This window comes from Equus caballus, chromosome 4 (assembly GCF_041296265.1).
Source record: "Equus caballus isolate H_3958 breed thoroughbred chromosome 4, TB-T2T, whole genome shotgun sequence".
NCBI lineage: Eukaryota > Metazoa > Chordata > Mammalia > Perissodactyla > Equidae > Equus > Equus caballus.
Genome location: NC_091687.1, coordinates 4,437,619 through 4,464,035, shown reverse-complemented (window position 1 = coordinate 4,464,035; position 26,417 = coordinate 4,437,619). Strand labels below are relative to the sequence as shown.

At 36.9% G+C, this 26,417-nt stretch overlaps 1 protein-coding gene across 2 annotated transcripts in view; it reads left to right on the top strand.

Annotated features, from left to right (window-relative positions):
* The window catches only part of RELN (reelin), a 459,089-nt gene that overhangs the window by 137,144 nt on the left and 295,528 nt on the right, over positions 1–26,417 (top strand). The gene's annotated exons all lie outside the window — the stretch shown is intronic.

Here is a 26,417-nt window from a genome sequence, read left to right as displayed (position 1 = left end):
TGAGGTTACATATAGGGTAACTATTTAAATGTATTATTTTAACAGGTTTGATCTTAATTAAAGCCACTAGTTTTGGTGTCAAAAACAGGTCAAAACTGTAAAAAAAAAAAAAAAAAAAGAAGAAAACTTTAGCAGTTTATTTTTACATCTTTATTTATATCTCAAGAGTTCTAAATTGGATGTTAGCTGACAACAATACATAATAAAATAAAAGTGTGTGAAGAAAGCAAGGCGATAGGAAAATGTATGTTCAGAAAATAAGATGTAAACGGGTACAAAAAATTCCATCCACTTTTTGGAAGAAGACCACAAATTTAGCTTTGAGCTCTCTGGCCATCAGTGTCGAGGGGGAAATGTGATCAGTTAGATGATTTGTGACGGGCAGAAGTCAGGGACTCTTTAGAAACTTAACAACTCTCTCTCATGTGCTTTCAATAAGAGGAAGCTGGGGAATGTAGTGAGCAATTGTTCCGGCAGCATCCTTAGGTAAACGCTGCACGGTGGTTCAAAGGCTGTGACTTGTGACATCTCTCAATACAGACTATACTCCTACCCCTGTCCCAGAGTCATCACTCCTCATGCTTCTTAGTCATCTCTCTTTATCCCCCATAGTATTTTTTTGAATCTGACACATGATATACTTCATTTATTTGTGTATATTGTTTATTGTCTGTCTCTTCCTGTTGAAATGCAGGTTCCTTGAAGGCGAGAATATTTTTCTGTTTTGTTCACTGGCTTGCCCCAACTATCTAGAACAGGCCCTGGCACACAGTAAGCGCTCACTAAATGTTTGTTGAATGGATAAGTAGGCCAATGGAATAAGGTCAAAGGCAGTTTAGAAACAGCTTTACTGTGGGCAGTCAAGCAAAATAGAGCTGGAAGGCATCTAGAATGGTTTTCTACTCCAACCTTCTGCTCAGACAACAAAATCCCATGAAACCTCTGAATCCTCCAAAATTTACCACTACCTTTCCTTCCCCCTTGATAACATACAGTTGTGTGTTAAGGGTTCCTCTGGCACCCACATCACTGACTGTATACTCTTCATGCCTGTCCTCTGGGTTACCCAGGCTGTGAACATCGGATGCATGCCACTCAGCTGGTTGACATCTAATCCTGTCATTTTCTCCCTCAGACAGTTTTTCATACAGAACTTTTCCCATCCAGTAACTTAGGGAAGACAATTGCAGTAACTTCCTAACTGGACTGTTAACTCCCAGACATTTTTCTCCTCCAGTCCATCCCGTGCATTGTTGTCAGGTTAATCTTCCTAAGGCACAACCTTGATCACTCAGAACCTGGATAGCCTAAAACTCCTTTCCGAAGACCAGCCCTTTGGCGTGGGTTGGCAGCCTCTTCCCAGTCTTGCTGTTTATCGTCTTCTCTCTTGTCTCCCACAGTGTGCACCTCCTTATAGAGCATTCCTATCAGGAATTCCCTAAACATTCCATGACTTTCTCTCCTTCTCCGTGCTTTTCCCTTGGACCAGAATGCTTTATCCCCTTCAACTCCAATTGTTGAAATCCTACCCATTCTTCAAGGCCTTTTTAAAATGCCAACTTTGTTACAAAACTTTTCAAGACCTCAACAAAAAAAGTGATGTGTGTTGTCACATTTTGCTTGTAACTCTAGTGCAGATTATCTTTTGGTATTTGATTATATTTTACTACGGAGTCAAATTGTTTGACTTAATTTCTTGCCTTTTCTATTATGTTATATTGGACAGGAACAAATTCTGATTTCTTTTTGACCCCCCTACAGTTCATATGATGTCTCATACGTAGAAACCATGAAAAATACCCCTTAAATTATATGATGTTCAAATGTTGTCGTTTCCTTAAGTTTAACAGTGATCTCTGACTCTCCCTTTGGGTGTTCTTTCTCTTACTCATGTTGGCACTTGGAAGGATAATTTAGATTCTTGCTATGCATAACTTCTTAATTTAAAACAGGAATTACTTTTTTGAAAGATAGAACACAAAGTAAATCTATGTCAGCAATATAGAACTGCCTAATTCCAAATAGAGATCGTTTTAAATTGAGTCTATTTAAAAAGAATATTTGATGGCTTATAGCCTGACCGTTCCTGGGATATCAAACTCTATTTTCTTCTGAGAAATAACTTACGTATTTTAAGTCTTAACCTCAAACGACGTTTTCTTAGCAACTGGTGATAAAAATCCAGTTTGGTCAGAAGTGATTTTTACTGACTACAAAGAAGTTTAGACACCCTCACCCGTATTCCCCAATAACATTTTGATGCTGCTGTTTGCACTTTTTAGCATTCTTAATAAATGGTTAAGTCTGTTTATTGTAAGCCATGACAGTGTTGAATGTTACAGAGAGTAGCTGCTTCCTATGTGGGCAAGATGGTTTTTGTTGACGTCTTTTCCTAACTAGTTTATGAGAGAGCACAGGAAAACTGAACACTCAATGTGGACCCACTGAAGGAACTCATTTGAAATTTTCTGAACTAAAGTCTTGCAATTTCTTACTTCTTTTCCTCACTATAGTGTTTATTATGTGTTGAGTAGAGCTACATGTAAGAGTTAGTATCTGTAATTAGTGTGGGCCCAGCAATAGTCAACATTAATTTTAAATATGAAACAAAAATAAAATAGCACAAAGCCTATGGTATCTGAACATTAATATACTATGAGTGTCTTTTTTCTGACTAACCTCAACAATTAAAGCTTTTGCTTTTTAAAGTAGGAAGAATCACTTTTTAGAAATTAAAATTCAGCCATGCTTATATACTTTTGTAATATATTTGGTGTAACTTTTTCATATTGTTAGTTAATTCATATCATTATTTGATTTCTCACATCTATGTTTTCTTTTTTAACTAGATTTTAAATCCCTCCCAGGTCAGAGACTGTGTATAGTATTTTTACACATTTAATAGTTCCTAAACTGAACTGTAGACAATAGAAAGTCCTCAATAAATATTTCTTAATAGCTAATAATGATATCATATTTCATTGGTTCTGAGATACAGATTTCTTTACATTTTGGTATCCCTGGAGTAGAGTTCCATCTTACATTTGATGGCACCTTACAATTATAATTGGCAGCATTAATTTTATTTATGTCTATTATTGATGATGTCTTGGATTTGAAGAAACCCAGCAACTAATATTTATCATTTACCATCTACATGGTCTCTCGAAAGCTGGCAATTGAATTGCCACTCCCCCCCAATTGTGTAATCTAATATGTCATCTGATAACAGCAAATGTGTGGTGCACGCTCTGTGGTTTTAAAATCCAGTTACCTATTAAAATAATCCCATAGTAAGAATTACAGAACATTTTAATTGAAATCAAAGTCAATTTGATAATGTGCTATGTGTGCCTTTCCCAGAGAAGATTCAGTGGCACACTGTCTGAATAAACTAGGTTTTATTGGTAAACCACTTGGCCACATAATCGTCTGTGCTGTCTGTTTACTGCCTTTCTCGTTAAAAATAATCAAGTGAGAGACATGGAGGAGAGGAAGGCCTGAGGGTAAAATTGCTGGCTGTACTGGTACAGATGCATGAAATGGATCAGCAACTAACATTATTCTATCATTATGTTATGACATCTGTTGATAACATTTATATTTTGAGTGATAATTTCACTCAGAGATCTGCTTAGTAGCCAGATCTTACGACAGGATAGTTTGTCTTTACTTTTATATTTGATTAGTCTTTAGTGACTAGTAAGCCTCAAGTTAAAAGAAGCACTTAATTACCCAAACTTCTTGGATGGTAAATCCAAAAATAAATCCCGAGGGTGATGGGGAGGGTGCAGAGAGAAGAGAGGAAGGAGGGGGACAAGGAGGGGGAGAGAGAGAAAAAGGAGAAGGGAAAGGAGGGGGAGCAGGAGGAGGAGGAGGAGGAAGAGGAGGAGGAGGAGAGGAGCACAGGTAGGGACAGGATGAGGAAAGGAGAGAAGAAAGGAAGAGGAAGGAAATCCCCAAGCCATCCAACCCTAAAAGTTAGTGAGAAACCGCCGGGGAGAGAGGGTTATAAAATAACAACTTCAACGTAAATTAGTAATATTTTTGAAAATTTACAGCCACTGTTCTGAATAGTTTACATCTTTTAATCCGTTTTATTCTCACAGTAATTCTGTGAAGTAGGTACTCTTATTATCTCAGTTTACAGGTGAGGAGATGGAAGTACAGAGATGTTACTGAACTTGCCTAACATAACTCACTGGTGATTGACATGGCCTGCATTCAGAAGGCAGCCCAGTTTCAAAGCAGGTGGCTTTTACCGCTTGACTGCAATTGCCTCTAAAATGATCACTTATCTATTTTATTATGGTAAAATACTGATGGTATTGGTACAATGAAAATCGATTAGAGTTTGTAGTGTGGTATCAGAATCTCTCAAGCTTTTTAAAGTGATCAACATGTGTTTTCTATCCTCATTTTGAAATCTATCTCTATATGAGATATAGTAAAATTATCTAATTCATTCGAATATTGAGAGACACTGGCTTAAACTCCTGAAATGTGGAGAACACAGTAGACTACTATGTCAGACGTGGGTTTGGTCTTGATATGTAATATGTAGGTTCATTCCTTCGATGCTCAGTATAACCCATTCCTTGTCACAAGGGGGTTCCGTGTAGGGGGGGAATGTGTGAATTAAAGGCAAAATTTGCTGCCATTCGATTTAGGTTTAACTGCTTGAACAGAGATGTTAGCATAATATTAGATTGAAAATGGAACATAAAAGAAGATCAGATTTCTGCCTAAATTAGTGCCAATTTAACTTTAAGTGAACTCTCCTAAAACTGACAACAGAATGAATCCAGTGTGTTCTATTGAAGACACTGAGCAACAACAGAGAATGAACTCAGGTCAGCAGAGAGGTACACAGGCGGACCACATTTGAACATTTGATATTTTAAAGGACATTTCTCCTAAAGGGATCATTTTTAAAAAGTACACTAAACAAGAAGACTAAAAAATCATTTTAAAAATTGAAGACACTAGCAGTTTCTGAATACCTGGCAGGCTTGAAATAATATAGATGCAGAGATGTGAAGCGCTGCTTTGGGTGTATCTCGGATGCCTTTAATTTTTGATGAGAGTTGTTACGATCTGTCTGGAGGATTCCTCAGGAAAGATGGTATGGTTACCCATTTATTTCCATCCATCAGAAGAAAACATCGCGTATGTATGGGCCTTGTTACTTAAACATTTAAGTAAGATCAGGGACTCCCCCATGGGTGCATTTGTTGGGAGTGTATTCATCTTATAGATAAGGATGCCAACAGTTGATATGTACAAATCGTATTTTACTTTCTAGGTTATACATAGCTTACTGCCAAAATAAATTACTTCTCATGTGAGGCTGAAATGATCGTATCCACATGGTTCAGTAAAACCAGATACGCCGTTTTCCAAAGGAGGAATTTCATCTGTCTCCTAAGTGCCAAGTCTGTTATTTTCTTTCTGATGGTACAGTTTTCCTTTTTTTAAACAGACATTTCCCAACTTGAGACAATTATTTCAGTGCTGCTCAAAAACGTACCTTTGAATGACAGGATGAAAAGAATATTATCTACCCTTAAAAATGAATGTGTAGGAGCCACACCATAGTTCTTACTTCCTCGCACACCTCTGTTTTTCATCAAAGTTAAGTAGCCACTTAGGCCTGAGCAAGGAGACTGTCTAAGTTCGGGGACTAATGTATGTTCTTATTTATCAGCATTTTGGCAAATGAGGTCAAGGTGCTTCCTGGGGATTTAATTTTTAATTTTAGGGAGTGTGGTAAAATGTTGAGATAAAATATGTCCATTAATCTTCAGGAAGGTTTGAAAAAAATATTTTTGTTATATTAATTATACAACATATTTAAAAAATTTTTAACAGATATTCAAAAGGCAAGACTCCTCCGTTTGTTTTTCCCGTCTCCTTCCTTCCTTCCTGTGTCTCCTCCTTCCAAGAAGCTACAGTGGAAACAGCCCTGGTTATATTAGGCAACCTACTGGAGTCTCACTGTGACACTTTTCTTTGCATCAAAATCATAAGACTATCAGAGAAGTGGAACTGCTTTATGGTGAGAAAAATTTCTATTTCAGGAATGAAATATTTTTAACTAGGATCCAAAGATGGATCTGCCTTTATGGAATTCTATCCCACAGCACATAGTTGTGTTAGCGAATTGGTTATTTTTTTTAAATCTCTGCTTTTTTTCTTTTTAGATTGAAATATTAGTGTTTCCTAATGTTACATCTAGAAGAAAAAAAAAACCCTATTGCAAACCGACACGTCCGCTCTTCCCTTCCCTTCATGTATGTAATGGGATCCTAACTTGTGGAGGGTACTTAAGTAAATGGACTGAGGTTTGGAATCCATGAGCTCCTCCTGTTTACAAGACCTTGTGGTTTAGACAGGATTACTACTCCACTTGGCAGTTCTTACTTGAAACCACATGGAACGTTTGTGAGCAAAAAGACCAAAATCAGTAAATCTGAGAGCTTTATGTATTACAATTATTAGCAGTTCTCTGTAGCTAATAGAAATTTCTTAAATGAGATGGGGCAGAGATTTGGGTTATTTTTTTACGAGTAAAATTGATGAAACCCGTTTTAGAAGCCTCAAGTGTGAAGTTATGTTTTTTCTTCAAACTGCCTACACAGTCAAAAATAGTGATGACAGAGATGTCTGGGAAACAGGTGAATAAGTTTTTCTCATGGCAGCAACAGCTCTCTGGTTTGCCAATACAGTGACTTGGAATAATATATATTAGCAGCAGGGTTTCACTTAGCTCTGCTCTGAGTAAAATCTATGAACATTAAGGCATTGTTAGAAATATGAAATAAAAGTTTGATTGCTTCTTCCAGATAAGAATTTTTTAAAGAACTTGTCCTTCTCTACTAATTTGGATATATGCGTGTGTGTGAATTTATATGACATATATGTATGTGTGTATATGTATATATACACGGGTATATACATACACACATACCCCTATATGCATATCTACACAAACACACACATATATTCTGAAGTTTGTTTAGAACTGTACTTTTTAACATAATAGCTACAAACCACATGTGGCTATTTAAATTAATTAAAGTCAAATAAGAGAAAGTTTAGTTCCTCAGTTACACTAGCCACGTTTCAAGTTCTCAATAGTTACATATATCTAGTGACTATCATATTGAACAGCACAGATCTGGAACATTTCTATCATTACAGAAAGTTCTGTTATGCAGCACGGGTTTAGAGAACCTAATGAATTATCTTTTCCTCTAATGTTACCTGAATATTAACAGAATGTGTCCGTGTACTTCAAAGGACATATGGAAGGAGTAAAGTGAAGCTAAGATTTTGCCATTGTCCTGGGAACTTGAACCATTGTTACTGCTAAACTGGCCAAGTAGGGCGGTGTTATGTAAAGAGCTGGTCACCTAACTGTTCATTTTAATTTTGTTTGCCAGTGCAGCAGTTTCTATGGTCTTTAACTTCCCGGGTAATGGAAGGCCAGGTGTGACAGGTGAGGATTCCCTCGGTTACCTTCTCATACGGTGCTTGGAGTTTAGTGCTGCTCTTTCGCTGCCCTGGGCTAAGGCGCTGTTCCTCTCTCTGCTCTCACTCCTGGGTCGTCGCCCCTGTTCCCACTTTGCTGATCCCCCTAATCCCCTGTAAGTTCTGGACCTTTTCAAATGTGCCCTCACACCATGAAAACTTACCGCCATGTGCCTATTATTTAAAGTTAGCTGATCTAGAAGGCTAATCCTCATTAATATGAAAATGAGTGATAATGGAATTTGGAATACTGTGTGATGATGATGATGCTGGGAATGGTAGTGTAAAAATAGCAACTTCCATCTATTGAGCACCTGTGTACCACGCAGCTTACTAAGTTCCTTTACTCTCCCAGAACCACTGTTACTGAAGGAAGAGCTTGAAGAGCTCACAGAGATAGGTCTGTTTTGATCCAAAAAATGTCAACTTAATTACCATCCTGTATTACCAGTCTCTGTCACTTTTAAAATAGTAATTATGAAGACAGGATAGAAACTTGGGAGAAGCTTGGAATATTAAGTGACAAAAGCATAAAAAAATTACTTCTACAATTTCAAACACATTAAAATTATGTTTGCAGAGGACTTCTGGCATCATGGAAGACTGAACTGGCACGGCAGAAACTCTTGCCGCTAAAATCATCTCGAAACTTCAGTAAAGTTTCTAAACTAAAAGTTTCTAAACTTACCTAAAATGAGTCAACATTTAAAAGAACTATAAAAAAGAAAGTGAAAACACGAAGTGCGAGTAGAGAGGAAAAATAGCAGAGGTGGATCAGCAGGTGGGAGCTCATGTGGTGGTGCCCGACACCTATTTTCAACTTGGATTTAGGTCCTACCCCTGGAGTTTTAACCTAAGGCTTGGAGCTGTAGTCATGAGCCCCTTCAAAGACAGCAGGAGAGAGAGCTGGAACTGCCCCACTGTGTGAAGCCTGGAGCCTCAAACTGTTATCCCACTCTGCCTGGGAAAACAGCAAAGAGCTTGTCATCTGACGGGAGACTTACGGTAAACATAAGTCACTTATGAGAAACTAAAACTCTCAGCGTGTGAGGATTCTGATTTTACATTATTAATCTGGTACAGAACGTCAACTTAAGAAATTAACACCTAATAGAAGTTTTAGAAGGAAAGCATAGAAAGAATGAGGACAGGCATTTTTGAAGAGATAATGGTGGAGAATGTTCTAGAACTAAGGAAGACATGAGTCTTTTCTGTGGAAGCAACATAAATAAAATAAATTAGCACTGATATAGATCATAGTGAACCTTGAGGATATCAAAGATAGAGAAAATCTCAAAGGCAACCAAAGAGAAAAGGTAGATTTTTATCATTTTAGTCTATTAATGGTCTTCTCATCAACAACAATAGATGCTGGAAGACAGTGGAACGACATCATCAAAGTAGGGAAGGAAAATAATTGCCATCCTAAATTCTGTACCTCGATAAATTATCACTCAAGTGTGAAAAACAAAGACATTTTCAAAACAAAAGGTTTGAGATTTTTACCACGCACAGGCCCTTTTAAAACAAGTTTTTAAAGGATACGCTTCAATGAAAAGAAAACAAACTCAGAAGAAAGGTGTAAGATGTAAGAAATTATGATGTGATGCAATAATTAATAATAATTAGTAAGCATGCTAGAAATTCCAAATAAGCACTGAATATACAATAAACGTATACATAAAATGTACACCAATAACTATTTTCTGATAGAATTTAAAGGCAAAGAATAACTAAAAGACTAAGCAACACCAGTGTGTAAGTTGGGGGAAGGAGAGAAATCAGTATTAAAGTTTTCTAAGGTACTCTAATTATTCTGGAAGAACGTTGTAGGCTTAGTTAAGGATAATTGTTAAAAACGTAAATGCATAGAAAAGAAATAGAAGTGTAACTTCTGGGCCAGCCCTGGTGGCCTTGTGGTTAAGTTCATCATGCTCCACTTTGGCAGCCTGGGTTCAGTTCCCAGGTGCAGACCTACACCACTCACCTGTCTGTCAGTGGCTATACTGTGGTGGCTCACATACAAAAAGAGGAAGATTGGCAACAGATGTTAGCTAAGGTGAATCTTCCTCAGCAAAAAAAAAAATAATAATAATAAAGTAAAAAATAAAAGTGTAACTTCCAGAATAGGGAAGGAGATAGGGAAAAGATTGAAGAAAATAATTAATCCCTCAAAAGAAAGGAAAAAAGCTAACTTTAAAAGCATAGAGGTACAAAATGTAATGTAAGATATATTAAGTATATATATGTATACATTTACAATAAATGTAAACAGATTAAATTCACCAGTGAATACAATGTGACTTTCAGAATGCAATTTCAAAAGTCTAGCAATGTGCTACTTCCAAGAGACAAACTCAAACATAATCGCACAAAGCATTGAAAGTAAAGAGATGGAAAAAGATATACCAGGCAAATGCTAACTAAAAAGAAGTGTTGTCACTATATTAATATCAGATGAAATAAGTAAAAAAAAATAGTTATATTAGGGATAAAGGGTAATTAGCTAAGAACAAGATAACTTGCATATATACAAAGCTGAAAGAAGTATGCAAAATTGAAAACTACCTTTGAGGTGATAGGATACTGAGCACATATCTTTTACTATGTCAATTCAATAGTGTTATAAAATTATTTGGACAAAAATTCTTTAAACAGTGTTTGTTGGATGGATGAAAGAATGCATGCATACATGAATGAAAAACTGCATGAATGTGTACCAGAAGATTGTGTTCAGAGAATTAGGATTTATACTGTGTTATTTAAATCTCCAGACATGCATTGGTGACATCCAGCTTAATATTATAACATTTTAAGTGCTCTGGAAACACTGATTTGGTCATTTAATAAAACTTTATTAATAATTAAAATTTCTGATTCGCAGTTAGTTTTTCTCTAATAATTGAAGTGGTATTACACAAATTTCTCTTCTAAATAGTAATTCTGAGGGCTTAAACAGGCTGAAATACAAATATTTCTATTGTTAATTAAGTTAAATAAGACTTTTCCTTCTTTTGAATGCTGTTTAGACTAACCTAAAATATAAAAGTTAATATTAATAGTATTTTTTAAATTGAAAGGCCCAACCCCATGTAAACCTTTGCTGTTAAAAAATTTATAAAGAAAACCAATTTGAGGAAATAAAAATTTTAAACCACAGATTTTCTGCAATTTTAAGATAACCTGTTTAAAATTAAATCAGTGCATATTCAGAAGTTGTCTTATTTAGCACTGAGAAATAAATATTAAACAAAATTATTTCTGTTTTCATTTTAGCACCTCACGATATTGAGGTCAGGTTTTAGCTACCCACGTTGACAAGTCCTAAGCTGGAAATAAAAATGTGTTAGTCAAATATCCTTCGTTTATTCCCACTATTAGTATTTACAGAAGGGATTATCGATAATATAAGCGTATTAGATCTGGGCTGACATATATTTCAGAGAGCAGTGTCCTAAAATATTATACGGAAGATAAACAGTAGAAATGCTTCTAATTAAAAATGTACACTGCGGTTGCAAAGGAGCCAAGATGGTAGGTCCCTTCATCAACCCTTGGTTTTAACTTAAGCAAATATATTGAAGTAGGGCTGTAAGGCTAAGCTACATAAGCCTTTCTTCTAAATCTGCCTGCAGGCATTAATGCTCGGATTTGAGACGGCATCCTTATTTGCTAAGTGCAAAGATGGTTACAAAAGAGCTTTTCTCACTTTGAGGATGAAAGCTAAAGTATTCTTTAATTTTGGTTCCTGCCTGGCTCATCTCAGCACCATCATAGTTATTTGGCTCAAAACCAAAAAGTAGCAATACGGTGCTTACATGTCTATGGATCAAAATTAGATGAAAAATTGCTGTTTCTCATCTCCAAAGCTATTTGCTGCACATTTTATAACCCTCAAGATGCCTTTTGTAATATGTGATAACAGAGCCAACTGCAGCATCTGCCTGGAAAGAGATTACTTTAATTATGGACTCAATGTCCTATTTTCTGCAAGTGATCCCCAGAGACAGGCTTCCTGCCGGAGGAGAGGTGCAGGATGCACATTAAAGCTCACACATCAGCCGCGAAGGGGTGGAGAAAGTGAGACAAGGACACGCGTACACCGCCTTCATTTTCCTAGTCTGTGATGGGATGGAAGAGTCTACAGTGATAGGTTTTTAATTATTCCAGCATCTGTCGTTACGGCCTTCTGATGGTAAGGGCAAGATGAGCTTATAAAAGAGCAAAACGTTTGACAAGACTGTACAGGAAACACACTATATTTAAAAGGTTTGGTAAAACACCATTTTCTTTAAAATCTTCCTCCCAAATTGGAAAATATATATGCTTGATCAGTTACTTGCTATCACATTATTAGAAAGTGAAGCTAAGTGGTTTTCTTGTCAACCCCAGTTCTGGATAACACATCAAGTGCCTCATTATTAAGAATTCATTTGCCGTTCAGTATAATAGAGCCGCTCATAATGAATTTCATTCAGAATCAGTGTGTATGTCTTGTGTATTTCCATGGAAGTTCTTTATAATTGAACATTGATTTAATATCATAAATGGACACAGAGCAAATTGTTGCCTTGCTCGTATTAATTACAGAATTAGACTCCTTGATGAATAGCTTTTTTGAGAATGAGTGTGTGGTTTTTCTTTTTAAAAGCATAGCACATACTCACATATTTGGGATATTTGTGATTTCATCTGATTTCTCAAAAAGTGTAAGCATATTTTGCATTTTTTGAAAGATGGAGGATTATAGAAGAGTAACCATGGGAATTAAATTCCTCTTTTGAAGTTTAAAATTAAGAGATTTGGCATGGAATCATTTTGTGAGTGGGAGGGAAAGACGGAACAGAAAAATGTACCTACATTCATATCAGGTCTTTTAAATATTATGCCAACTATGACATTCATAATTTCCTGGTATAAAATGAAATGCTATTAATATTTTCATACTTTGAAAAAGAAATCTGAGTAGGGGCTGGCCCCGTGGCCGAGTGGTTAAGTTCGCGCGCTCCGCTGCAGGCGGCCCAGTGTTTCGTTGGTTCGAATCCTGGGCGCGGACATGGCACTGCTCATCAAACCACGCTGAGGCAGCGTCCCACATGCCACAACTAAAAGGACCCACAACGAAGAATATACAACTATGTACCGGGGGGCTTTGGGGAGAAAAAGGAAAAAATAAAATCTTTAAAAAAAAAAAAAAAAAAAAAAAAGAAATCTGAGTAAATACAAGGCATTTTAAATGGTAGCACCTAACTCTAAAACATTAAAATGAAATATTTGATATTTTTCCGAGTTCCTAATTGATAATAAATTCCACATTGGAGAAATTTTTTTAAATATGATGAAATGGATAGCTTCATAGAGATTTTTGTATTTTTATATCTTATAGATAAACAATTGAATCTGTATTATTCATATATCATCAGAACTAAAAGATTGAGTTTAGTGTCATTTCTGTTTAAAGATCATGGATATAAGGGATTAGAGCAGTATTTATGGACTTAAGGAAAAATGGAAACTTACTAGAAACTGAGAGTATAAATAATTATATTAAGTCATGAGTGCATGGAAAATAATTCCTGACTTTTTCATTTTATATTTTGATATTAAAAACACAGGATTTTTGCTATTAAAACACAGGATTTCCTCACTTCATACAGTGGGTCTTAATAGGTTGTGCAATCAGATACCCCATACGAATAAATAGCAAGGGGAGATTTCTAAACAGCCCGTTTGGAGCACAATGAGATCACCTCTTCAGAGATCAAAGGGAATCAGAGTTTTCTCTCAAGGAGTATTTATTCTGTGCTTTCAATTCTATTTTGCACTTGGGTAATCCCAAATAAGGCATTTTAAAAAATAAATATTATGTTTTTTAATCCAAGTGTCGTATTTGGAATGTATACTTTTTTTTTCCTGCCAACTGTTTATTTCACACATTTTGTCTTTCTCTGTGTTTTTTGTACAAGTGTCAAGTTTTTTTGGCTTTCTGTATTTCACGTTCGCGTCTGAATGCAGAATGCCTTAATTTGGACTTACAATTTAAAAGAATGACAGTAAATAAATACATGCCACAATCGGACTTTGTTTTTTCACATTTAAACTTGACAGTAAATACTTTTTTAAAAAAATGAGTTTAAAATCATTTTGTTTTCTGACTGTGAAAGCAGCGCTTATTTATTGAAGAAACATTTAAAACTACAGCTAAGCAAATACCTAAGTATGTACACACACACACACTCACACTTGCACCCGTGCACATGTGTGCATGCATGTGCGCACACACACACGCAAACACATGCATGTTCTTACTATCTCAGAAATAAGAACACTAAATGTCTTGGAATATATTTCTCCAGATGTATGCATGTGTTCAATTTTATTTTTTACAAAATTTTGGTTCTGTCATATTTTCTGTTTTCTAATCTAGCTTTGCTTTTAAACGTAGCACTACATTATAAATGTTTTTCTAATAAACATCCGTCTACCACATCATCTGGATAGTATTCTATTATATGGCTGTACTGGAATGCGTTTAATCAATTTCTTATTTATGGACATTTTGCTTGTTTCTGGTGTTCACTATTCTAACAGCTTTATGATGAACGGCCTTGCACTAATGCTCTTTGCACACTCCTAATTATGCAAGTATATTATTTTCATGGTAGAGTTAGCTATGAAGCCAACTTGATTAAATGAAAAGATAAGTTATGAAGTCAACCTGATTAAAATAAACCCATATTATGATCTTTGTACTAAGGCCAGCGTTGCAAAGACTAATGACAGTTAACTATTCAACTTTTTTTTTTTTTTTTGCTGAGGAAGATTCACCCTGAGCTAACATCTGTGCTAGTCTTCGTCTATTTTGTATGTGGGTCACTGCCACAGGATGGCTGCCAATGACTGGTATAGGTCTGTGCTGGGGAACTGAACCCGGGCAGCCAAAGCAGAGCACACTGAACTTAACCACTAGGCCATGAGACTGGCCCAAACTTCTCAACTTTTAACAATAATAGTTCTGTATAATAATGTTTGATAATTATTCATGGCTAAGATAAATGCCAGTTTCCTTATCATTGTTCTAATTATCTATCCATCACCTTAATTAAGAAAATATTGTCTCTCACTTTGCAGTATTTTCTGTTCCATTGTTAAATTTCAATAAATGCCTTTTAAATGTCTGTTTTATAAGGCAAACTAATTCAATTGAAAAGCAACACATTCGGTCCCCTTTCCTCAGCTCCCTGGAATTCACAGCCTTGCAACTAACTAGTCAGGGGTGAGTGAGCCTTTTAGTCTAATGTTTATGTTTTTAAAAATATCTTTTGTTATTTCAGCTGTATAATTTGAATGTACTACTCCCATTTTTTCTTTCTATTAAAAAAACATAGAGGGGCTGGCCTGGAGGCTGTGCCTGTGAACCCCAGGCCACCAAAGCAGAGCGCACAAACTTAACCATTATGCCATTGTGCTGGCCCAATGCTGCCTTATTATAAACATTGCCAGGTAGGTGCATTGATGAGAGCAAAGTTTTCTTAGCACGGCATAACTTCGGGTTCTAAGGGATAGTTAGAAAGACCTAAACTCTCATTTTAAAGATGAGGAAACTGAGGCCCAGAGTGGTTAATTCAACATCGTAGAGCTAGATGGTGACAGCCCACCCACAGCAGAACCCGAGACTTCCACTGCCCTCTTCACCGCACCTCCTTCAGCTCAGCAGTTGTCGGGGCGGCAGAGGCACTGCGGGCTGAGCTCCGCTCTTCTGCTCCCCATCTTCCCTTCCCGTATTAAAGATGCAGCAGAGACAGTGAAGCATCACACTTAAACACTGTAATATTGATCTTTGGTTATTGACGAAAAAGGGGATATTTCCTTTGGATTTACTAGTCTACATGGTCGTGACCTTGTATTCTGGGTTTTCTGGAACAGGCTCAGTTTCAGATTACTGTAGTCTTTCTAATAAGGTCGTCCATTAAATGTGTAGAACTAACTAATAAATGTATAAAATTTAATCTTCATTCATTTATAAGTCCATCAGAACCAACTTCCAAGTTAGGAAAAAGCTTTTGTCGGATTATCCATCCTTATTTTTATTTAAGAATACTATATGATTCCCCAAGTCTCTTTTGGTCTGCCATCCACTATGCTAGATTCTTTACCTCATTCTTCTTATTTAATCTTCACAACAATCTTATGAAAAAGCAGTATTATTATCACATTTTACAGATGAGGAATCAGAGGCTTGGAGCCCTCGAATAGCTTTCTCATTACGCAGCTGCTTCATCTAGCTGGCACAGGCAGGATTGCAGCTCAGGTTTAGCCCCGGCCAATTTGGGCCCTTAATTGATGCTTTTCCGATGACCACACAGAGATGATTATTACTATATGTAAAGGCAGAACAAGAAAATAAAAGAAACCCTTAAAATACTACAATCTGGAGTCTACATATATGGAAATAGTTAATAAATTGATTAGTAGTTATTGTTTTGAGTGTTTAGGAAAACTTCTATTTGGGGAGAAAAAGAGAAAAGAAAATTTTAAAATAAAAGAAAAGGAACATGGTCTTTTGATTCATTACAGGAGTCAAAACTGGCTGTTACAGTAGAAGAACGGAGAGAAGGAAGAGGCGAAAAATACAAAGATCTTCGAGTCTTCTTCCTTTTATCAAAGGCCTGCTTCCTGATATATTACTTGTACCCCAAGTTCAAGATTTTTCTTACTATGCTCATGGCATAAGTTTCAGTTTTCTGGACTCATCAGGAAAATTTGCGTATGTGGAAAATCTTATTTTCCAACTACTTCCAAATAATGAAGCGTTATTCTCTGTGTGTGTGTGCGTGTGCGCATGCCTTAAAATAATATGTATCGTCCCCTTAATATAAGTAAAGACAAAAGTAGTCAGAGGACTTGTTAAAGTTCTGGTGTCATTATCTTCTCTGCCTCAGTTTCCCCATCTGAAGATAAAGTTACTTTTATTTTATTTATTTTAGGAGAAAATCATGAAGGATTGCTTCATTGTATGCCAGATTGATATTCCTGGGTGTCAGTAACTTTGAAGGTACAAAGCGTTGTTCCTTGGGGCTATTCGCTTTTCTCAGTTCCCCTGTGGTTTTACTGAGAAACTTTATTGAGAAATTGATAGGGATGTGGATGTTACCACGTAATAGGAAACAAACCGAAAAACAACTGACCAGAGGATTGTAGAAGGTAACTGGCCCATGTATGTAGCAAAAGCATAAGTTTCCAGTGACTTTCCAGAGAGACTAATGTCACATCTGCTTGAACATCCTCATTATTGACCTGAAACAAGGGAAAACAGCAAGTTAATCAAGTTCTCAGATGATGCTGAGTGAAGAGATGGTTGTCACTAAATACCAGTAAGGAACAAGACAAAATTCAAAAGGTCGCTTGAGAATGTTGGAGAGAGTCAGGAAATAATCACAACAGCAAAACTGAAGCTTAAAAATGTAGGCAAATGTATCTAGAGAGGAAGTAATTTTAAACACTGCCATTAGATCAGCTAGGATTAGAATGCAATAATGGTAATGTTATATGAGATATAACTTGAAATTAATTTAGTTAAAATGCTACTGTATTTAGGACCCTCGTATTCAGATTCTGCATAAAGGATCAGATGAACACTCTTTGCTGATGAGACCTCATTTTGAGTTCCTTGATTACAGATTACAAAGCAGTAAGAAAAGGAAAAGATTAGTCTTTGTCGTATGTGTGCAAATACCGTACAGCTCAGGAAACTTCAGGGCTAGCCAGCCATGAGCTACAATTAAAGGCCCCCTTTCCCTCAAAATATGTCCCTTACCTGTCTGAAGTGGTGCGTGAGGTTCTTATCTTTGCAGTCACCACTTTCTGTTAAGTTGCTATTTCAGCTGTTTCCATTCCATTGATTACCTGTGAAGAGGAAATCTGGACCTGAATTGGTTTGAAAGACTCTTTCTTTAGCAGCCCCGTGGCAGAGGCAGGACTGAGTCGAGGAAGCAGGACAGATGAATGTGGCATGGGATCTGCACAAGGGTCAGAAGGGCCAGGTGGGGCCAGATGGTGTCGCCCTGGGCAGCTTGAGAGACTGATTTCTGAGGGCCTGGGGAGAAAGGGTGGTTAGAGAGCACTCGCCAGGCAGTCGCTGACTGGGGAAGAGGAGGTTAGTGAAAGTCACTCAGACTCAGAGGTTTTCTGATTCACATAAGAAAGCAAAGTGGCTGTGGCTACAGCTAGCTATTTTCTCCTGGTCCTATGGATTTAACAAGACCAACCATTTGAACAACTAGCCTCATTCTCACCAGCTTCTTCTTTACAGAAATGCTATTAGCTTATTCAGGGGCTTAATGGTGGGATCATTACATCACTCACTGGATAGATTCATAATTTGGACACTAAAAAAGTTCCATTGGATTTAATACCTGAAATGTGTTTCCCTCTGGATGAAAGACGTTTTGAGGGTCAATTAAAAAAAAAAAGACTTCTGTGTTGGTTTATTTCTGCGAAGGGAAATCCACAATGAATTAATTGTGCTCAATGAATTTTCGCTCTTAGAAAATTGTTTTAAGGCCAAGCATTGCTTGTTTCGAACATTGTACCAGAGGCATTTATTTACAATCTGGTACATATGTAGTTTGAGCTTCTTAGCATAACTTACGGTGAATTAATGACTTGTTATTTATTGCTCAGCCCCTCTGCAGAAGTGATTTATAGGGCCGTGCTATGCACTGGCGGTTACTTTGCAGTCTCTGTGCTGGCTGTCTCATCAATATCGTTAAATGAATTCGCAGTGACACAGCTCTGCTACTGTAGTTTTTGATATGAGGGATAACCAAACATAAATCAGGACTTATGTTTAATTCATAAGATGTACCAATCTCTCATGTAGGCATGAGTTAAGTTAGAGGATGTCACAAACGTGTTTTACAGTACCTCTTGTGATTAAACCCAGGCCCTTCCATAGGACTCTACACACCAGGCAAAAACAATAGGTTATTCTGCACCATGGCATTTTTCAGATAAATGCAATTCATTTTTATTTCTGTGTGATTGGTTTCTATCTTTGCCCCACAAGTGGGACGTATTTTCGAAAGTAACACAGAGAGAGGTGTAATGAAAGACCAGTTGTTTCAAGTTAGTAATTCTTGTATATCCTTTAAGTAGTTAAATATTAATTAATAACTACAATTTATTTCTCTAAATCTTTTTTTGCGTAAGGTTTTAAAAATAGAGTTATTGAGCATGAATGCTGAGTCAAAATACTTTCTGTTGTAAGCCTTAAAATTTCTTTTCAATAGTGACTTAAAAAATGTTTAATTAACTATGTGAGAAAGGGCCTGGTTATCTTTCCTTGTGAGTCCAGTTCAAGAAAAGGGAAGTATTACAGCTTAATATATGGTGAGGAAAGTCAGTCCGTTGTTTGTTTGGAAGCAAACAATTATACAGAAAACAGAAAGAAGATATATTGATGTCAGTTTCCTGAAAAAAAAGGGGGAAAAAAATTTCACTCTCCTAGTGTCAAGAGAATTTTACTGGCATTGTTGTTATCATCGCTACAATGACCGATATTTATTCTCTGAACCACACACCGTGAGTGCACTGTAATCCATGCAGAAGATGTGAGTTTTCCTCCTGGAGAGAAGGGTCATCTGGCTCCAGCAGTGCTGCAACCAGGAGTGCTGGGATAATGGCGAGATTGCCAGGTTGTCTAGCCTCTTCCCTGGCCTGCTGTGTCGCCCTGTGATCAGCTCTGCTGACTGTGACAAAGAAAGAACGTGACATGTTTCTGCCAAAGAAAATAATCCCAACGTATGCAAGAAACTGACACAAATGTCTTCTCCTCCTTTCTCTGGTTCCAGTTGATTAGACCTAGCTTGAGGTGGTGATGGTTTTAAGACCTACTTATTTGGGACTTACTCTGAAAAGAAGATGGATGAGCTATTGCTTTCAAGGCCCGAGTGACAAAAGGATGAGAGGAAATGACATTACTTAGTAGCGTAATAAGTAATTGATTTCATAACGCTTGGGGCGAAGGGCAGAGTAAATGTACGCAGGAGAGCAGAGGACGCCCCAGGCATGTCAGCAGAGGAGAAAGCAAGCAAGCACATGAATATTGGGGAATAGGGAGCCTTGGAGGGGAAAAACTACTAAAGAACAGAGGTTGGTAACAGCAGGATGAATCAAAGTTGTTCCTTTTGGTGTAAATTGTGAGATTAAGAATTTATTAAACGTAGGGAATTTCTGTAAGCAGTGTCAACCAGAAAATCACTTCCTGGAATTTGTATAATTTATAAATTGGTTCCACTACATACAAGAGAAAACCTTACTTTCAGTGGCTTAAAAAATACAAGTCTGTTTTTGGTCACCCAAGAAGTCATTAACATCACACATCACCTACCGTGTGTGTGTGTTTCTGCTGTTTGTGATTATAACAGGGCTCCTCTTTTAGCTGATTCTTTCAAAATTGTCTTCCATATCTCCATAGCACGCTTATTTTGCCAATTCTTGGCTTTCCTATTTTAGGCATTATCTCTTGACTTCCCGCAATGGAAGACTGAATTGTTATTTTGTGATTTTGGTTGGACCAGTATTAATGGTCTGTAATGTTGATTATGTAAATACCACTCACAGCTGAGTCGTATACTGCACTGTAATTTCTCTTCCTTTTCAACCTAAGTTTTTGTTTTCCCTGGAATTAATAATTTCCTTGCTTTTTCATTTGCTTTTTTTCCTAAGTATTTATTGCTCTCATAATTGTGTAAAGCTTCTCTCAACACATTCGGACGCATTAGGTTTTCCATCAGTTTAAACTTCTCAAAGAAATCTTTCCTGGAGCCTTGTGGCCTGTTCTAGTCTGGCCTGGCTGCTCTCTGGTCTGCTGTGCAACTGGTGCCCTGGGATCCCCCCTTCTTCTCTCTTGCTTTTCCTTTACTTTACATCTTCCGTTGTCTTGATATACTCCTTGCAACCTCTCCTCTGCTGTTGTCCTTGTGGTGGTGGTTTTGGTTGTTTGTAAAAGAGCAACCTCTGGTCATTTCCTAAGTAGAAAAAAAAGTTTTGAGACTTTGTTAGTCTGAAAATGTCTTAATTCTTCTCTCTTGATTCATAGATTGATTGTGTATAGAATTCTTAGTTGCAAATATTTCCCTCAGAATTGGAAAGCAATGTTCCAGTAACTTCTAGCTCGAGAAGACCAAGGCCGTTATGATTTTTGACCCTTTCTAGGAGAACTTCTATTCTTTAGAAATTTGTAAGACTGGTAGGCTCTATGGAATTTCATGATGATGTACCTTGTTATGGTTCTTTTTTTATTCATTGTGCTCGAACCTCATGGGGCTCTTCCATCGGCAAACTCTGGTTCTTCAGGTTTAGGAAATTTTATTGAATTATGTCACTGAGGACTTATCCCATTTTCATCCCTATTTTCTCTCTTCTCTTTCTGGAATGCCTCAATTCATGACATTAGGCATTTGGGACAGATCTGTTTTTCTTTTTGCTCCTATTTTCTATCTCTTTGTCTTTTTGCTCTACCTCCTGAGTGATTTCCTCTGCTTTATCTTCCAAATACTTTATTGGTCTTTCAGCTCTGCTGTGATATTTCAAATTTCCAATACATTTTTTTTCCTTTTGAATATTTCCATTTTTTATGGTGTCAACTTAGAAAAAAGAGGCAATGGCAAAACAAAAGGAGAGCATTTTGGGGGGTCTTACAATTTCAATTTGGGGAACACAGGTTCTGACAGCAGCCAGAAAAGTGGTCCCCTGAGAAGTAAAAGTCAGGAATTTTTGTTAGCAAAAAGGAGAGCCCAAAACAATTACCTCCATTGTTTGTTAGGGTGAATTTATGTTACAGTTCGTTGGCTTACTCAAGGATGTCTTGTTGCCACCAGAAAAAGTATAATTTTGCACAGTCCCTCAGAAAGTCCTTTCTCAGCAAATAACTCCCTTTTGGCAAGTCAGCAAGGTCAGCACAGGTTCATGTTTTTTAAACAAAATGGAGACCAGGGTACAAAATAGAGTCAGTGTTCTCAACTTGTTTCACATTTTCCCCTTTTGCTCAGGATTTCCCAAGAAGAAAACATCAAAAGAGCAACATTAGTCCATTGAGGCTGGAGTGGCTTTATTACCTGCTCTGGTTCCATCTAGTTCCTCGAAGCGGGGTCTTGTGACAGAGTCAACAGCAATTTCCTCTAAACTTTCTGATCCATAAAATTTGCCTCAATGAAGAGCATCCAACACGGTCATCTGGGCCAACATAAGCTGTGTAGTTGAGTGAGTTACAGCAGAGATTGCAATTTTTAGTAATCAGTCGATTAATGTAACAATGGATATTATTAAGATTAACAACAATAGTCCAGTTTGTAATACCATCCTTAACCGTGACCTGATTCCTGCTGGTAACCAGCTACAGACATCAAAATAATTCCCAGGTCCTGGCATGTGCCCTCTTTCAACCAATAAGTTGATATTATCTTTATTGTTTTTAGTTCTTGTGTTCTGCCAGGTTGGTTAACATAAAAACAACCTTTTTCTCCTAGTAGGCCATAGGTCCCTCCTTGCTGGGCCATTAAGATATCTAGTGCCCTTCTATTTTGAGGACAAATTCTGCCAGGCTATCAATTTGGATTTGTTGACTTTCAAATACTTGAACAGAAGCATTGAAAGTAGTGGCTGTGACAATAGAAAGGTTGTGGATTACCTTTTCAAGATCCATTATTCTGAACCAAGGGAAAAATGCTCTGCCAAAAGCATGACCAAACCCCTTTCTGTCTACACTTAGGTCATTGGTTGGCATCCATCCAAGATTATAACCATCCCAGCTTCGCCAAGTCTTTTATTGACATGAGAAGGATCCTAGATTTGGTATGTGAGCAGTGGAGGGACGAATCTTTCTAACGGTGGTGTCAGGGGCAAGAACAACAATCCCATAATGCCTTTCCATTTAATAGGGACAGTAGGGTAAATATTTGTGCTGCATAAGAAGAAATATCCAGAACTTTCTAAAGACAAGGCATAAGTAATTCCCCTTGCCCAGATTCATTATATTAGTTTTAAAGGAAGAAACCTCATGGTCAAAAATATAATCATCCTCACAGAGTACATGGTAATCTGTTTTACTGGAATTGTGTGAGTAATTGTAAGAGCATCTTCTATTTCTCTATACTTGAAACAGCAAATGAGTTTGGTTCTTATCAATCAAATCCTGGCTAAGATATGGGAGCCTCTAGGGAACAGGTAGGCAGCACTGAGCTCCCACCCTCTCTGGACTTTTGGTCAGTTCTTTAGATTCTTCCATTATTGAGGAGCACATCTACTGTCATCTACTGTCCAGTGTCCAGTCCTATTCTAGGTCTCATTGCCCCACCAGAAGGATATGTCACAAGAAATCACATTGTAAATGTGCTTTCAGTACACAGAAGAATAGATAAAAGAGTTCTCCCAATAGGATGATTAAGAAAAAAATATGAAGGGAATAACAAATTCTTTGGTGAGAAAGGACGTAAAAAATATACAGGCCTGGTCCAGAATCTTGGGATAGCTGTCCGTCCACTTCAATTCCTGGAGATCTTACTTTCAGGTCACCAGTTGGTGTGCAGTCACCAGTCAGGGTTTGGTGCTTTCTTGAGATGTAACACGTGAATCCAAGAGTCTGTTCCTTGAAGTTTAGCTATGCAAGGGTTGGTTAACGGTACCTGGTAAGGTCACTTCCAGTGAGGTTGGAGGGACTCTTTCCAAAAGTGTCTTTTCCAGTAGATGAAAGCTCTGGGCTGCAGATTATGATGGCTGCTGTTTCTGTGATGGGGGAGCACACTGTGGAAAGATCGTTCTACCATAGTGTGGTTATTCTCTACAGATTTGATTAGGGCTTTGCAAAGCTGAACCATATCCCCTTTTATCAGCTGTGGATCAAAGGAAGCAGGGGCTTGGGGCATTGGGCATCCCAGTATAAGGAGAACAAATTCTTATTGAACTTACGCGAATACATGTATTGTCATGAAAATAATATTTCATAAGAGTTTCAGAATTCTGGAAAGATCAGGTAGGGAGAAAAAGATAAATGCTTCAACCTTTGTGGCAAAAATGTGCTTTACCAAGTTACTGTAAGTTATAGCCAGCTTAAAGGAGAGGAGAAAAAGAGGCCCTTTAAGTCTAGAAAACAAAATATCAAAGCAATCAATTTCCCACTAGGATTTTAGAAAGTCCCACCCAGGACAGTGTTGTGATCCTAAAGTTATCAAAAACCTGTATTCTAGAGTACTCCTCGAAGTCTTTTCTGTGAATCTCCTTGAAGATGAAGCACTTTTGCAAGCACAGTTTTTGTCAAAGCATCAGAGTAAAACAGTGAGTGTCTATAGATGACAAAAGACTTAAAAATGCCCATTATTATAGATCCGATGAGAGTTCATTATAATGCAATTGACAAGAGAATTTGGTTATTTTTGTGACATATAACATTTTAAGATAATTGGAGTTATGATTGATAACAATATATTAGGACATATCAGATTTACAGGAATTTTTTCATAATTTCTGGAACACATATACTATACAGACACAATATAAAGAAGTCTTAGTATTACTTCTTATCTGATAATGTTTCCCATGTAATTTAACATATCAAACAAACCTAATTAGTTTAATATCTTTCAGGTCAAAAAAACGTTATTTAGAATTTGATTTTGGGGAAGTTTGTCAAAAATATCAAAAAGGTTTTGAAACATTTGATCAAAAAGGATCACAGATCTTTATGAAATGATAATTATCCATTTAACCAAAGTGACAAAGAGGTTTAAAAGGTAAATACAGAAGGTTATATAGTTCTAAGCAAAACCCAGCTCTTTTAATATTGAGAAAACTCAGCATTTCTAAGTGATCAAAGACTTGATAAAAACAAAACACAGAATCTTTGTTTCCTAGGCAGATTGCATGAAAGGTAAAGAAACTTTGTTTACAATTTCTTATTAACAGCAGACCAATAATCTGAGAAGACTTTATCCTTTTTTTCTTTTGAGGAAGATTAGCCCTGAGCTAACTACTGCCAATCCTCCTCTTTTTTGCTGAGGAAGACTGGCCCTGAGCTAACATCCATGCCCATCTTCCTCCACTTTTTACGTGGGACGCCTGCCACAGCATGGCTTTTGCCAAGCGGTGCCATGTCCGTTTGGTGCCATGTCCGTATCCAGGATCCGAACCAGGGAACCCCGGGCCGCCGAGAAGCGGAACATGTGAACTCAACTGCTGCACCACCGGGCTGGCCCCGACTTTATCCTTTTAATAGAGAGAGAAAACAAATTCTAATTTTGCACTAGTGTACTTTTGACATTAAAATTCATTTTTAAATAAATTCATTTTAATTATAGCCAGCTTGACCACATATTAACATTTCTTTTTTAAAGATTCCTTTTTCACAAAGCTTCTACAATTTTTTACATCTATTTAGTTTTTGTCCTATCTTTTTCTTTCTTATTTTGGAACAATCTTTTTGCTTTAGGACAAAATTACTTTCTTGTTTTGCTTTAACAAAAATCCATCTTCATTCTCCATACCTTCTCCTACCGAATACACACATCCTTCTTTCCTTGCTTGCTTACTTTTCATATACAGTTGTTTTCTCAATTTCAAAACCTTACAAAGTTTATCTAGAAAAGAAATAATGCAAATGAGTTGTTACAGAATAATTACAGATTTTACTCTTAGAGGATAGCATAATTGCCTATGCATTGCATTAAATGAATATAAACTTCTACGTAATCAGTTAAAATAAACCATATGCTTTTTGGAAATTACAGCATAAGGTTCACTTGTGTCCATAGGTTCATCTTGACATTGCTCTGCTGAACTAGGAATGATAGAACAGGCAGAGACAACAAGATCCCCACATTATTGCTGAAGAGTCTTGCTTTAAGTTGAGAAGGGAGAATAAAGATTTGAAAGATGGCACAACAACTTCTAAACTGATGGCAGAGCTATAAATATCTGGGAAGCCACCACCAGAATTCTCAGACTTGCAAGTAGTTATAAGAAATGGGGGAAGTTCTTTTAAACAAAGATTGATGCCTGGCTGTAAATCTGAAAAGACAAGGTGACAAAGTGTGAGCCCATCACAGAGTGATTACAGCCTGGCCTTGAGGAGTTATCACTCTGTGTGTACAGGACGAGAGGGGGTTGTTCTTGTGTTGGCCTCTCCATCTGGCTGCATAGACCCTTCTGTTGTTCAATTTACTGTGGCATAAGAGCAGTGGCTTTCAAACATGCTGGACCATTCCACAGCAAGAAATATAGTGTATATTATGGTCCAGCATGTACCTACATATATAAAACCATATAAGTAACTGAAATAAAAATTTAATAAACTGACATGTATTTTCTATTCTTAGTATATGCCATACATGCATTCTATTTTGCATTTTATGAAATTCTTTATTTGCAATAAATAAATTTATAGTAACTGTATCTATGAATTATAGATACAATTGAAGATCTATCTTATGCATTTATCTATATTGATACATCTAGATACCATGTTCATTTTCTATTTAAATAAATGTTAATCAGAATTTTTCAATGGTCTGTGGCCATAATGTGAAAAAGAAGAACTTACAGAAAATCTTTCCATAGAAGAAGAAAGCTCTCATGAGATTCCATTGTTTCTCGTCTTTCAAAGCGGTGCGTGTTCCTCTGCCTGCATTCTCTCAGCATCAACGCACACAGTTTGCATAGAGTTAATTTACGTTGATTACTCTAAATGTTCTGACGTTTTCTCTTTGGTTCATTTTGCATTCTTAGTTTTTCTTCCAACTTTTTAAACTCCCTGTAAACTTTGTTTTCCAGTGAAAACTAGGAAGCAGACAGTTGTGAACTGCCTATCATACATTAGCATCCTGTAGTAG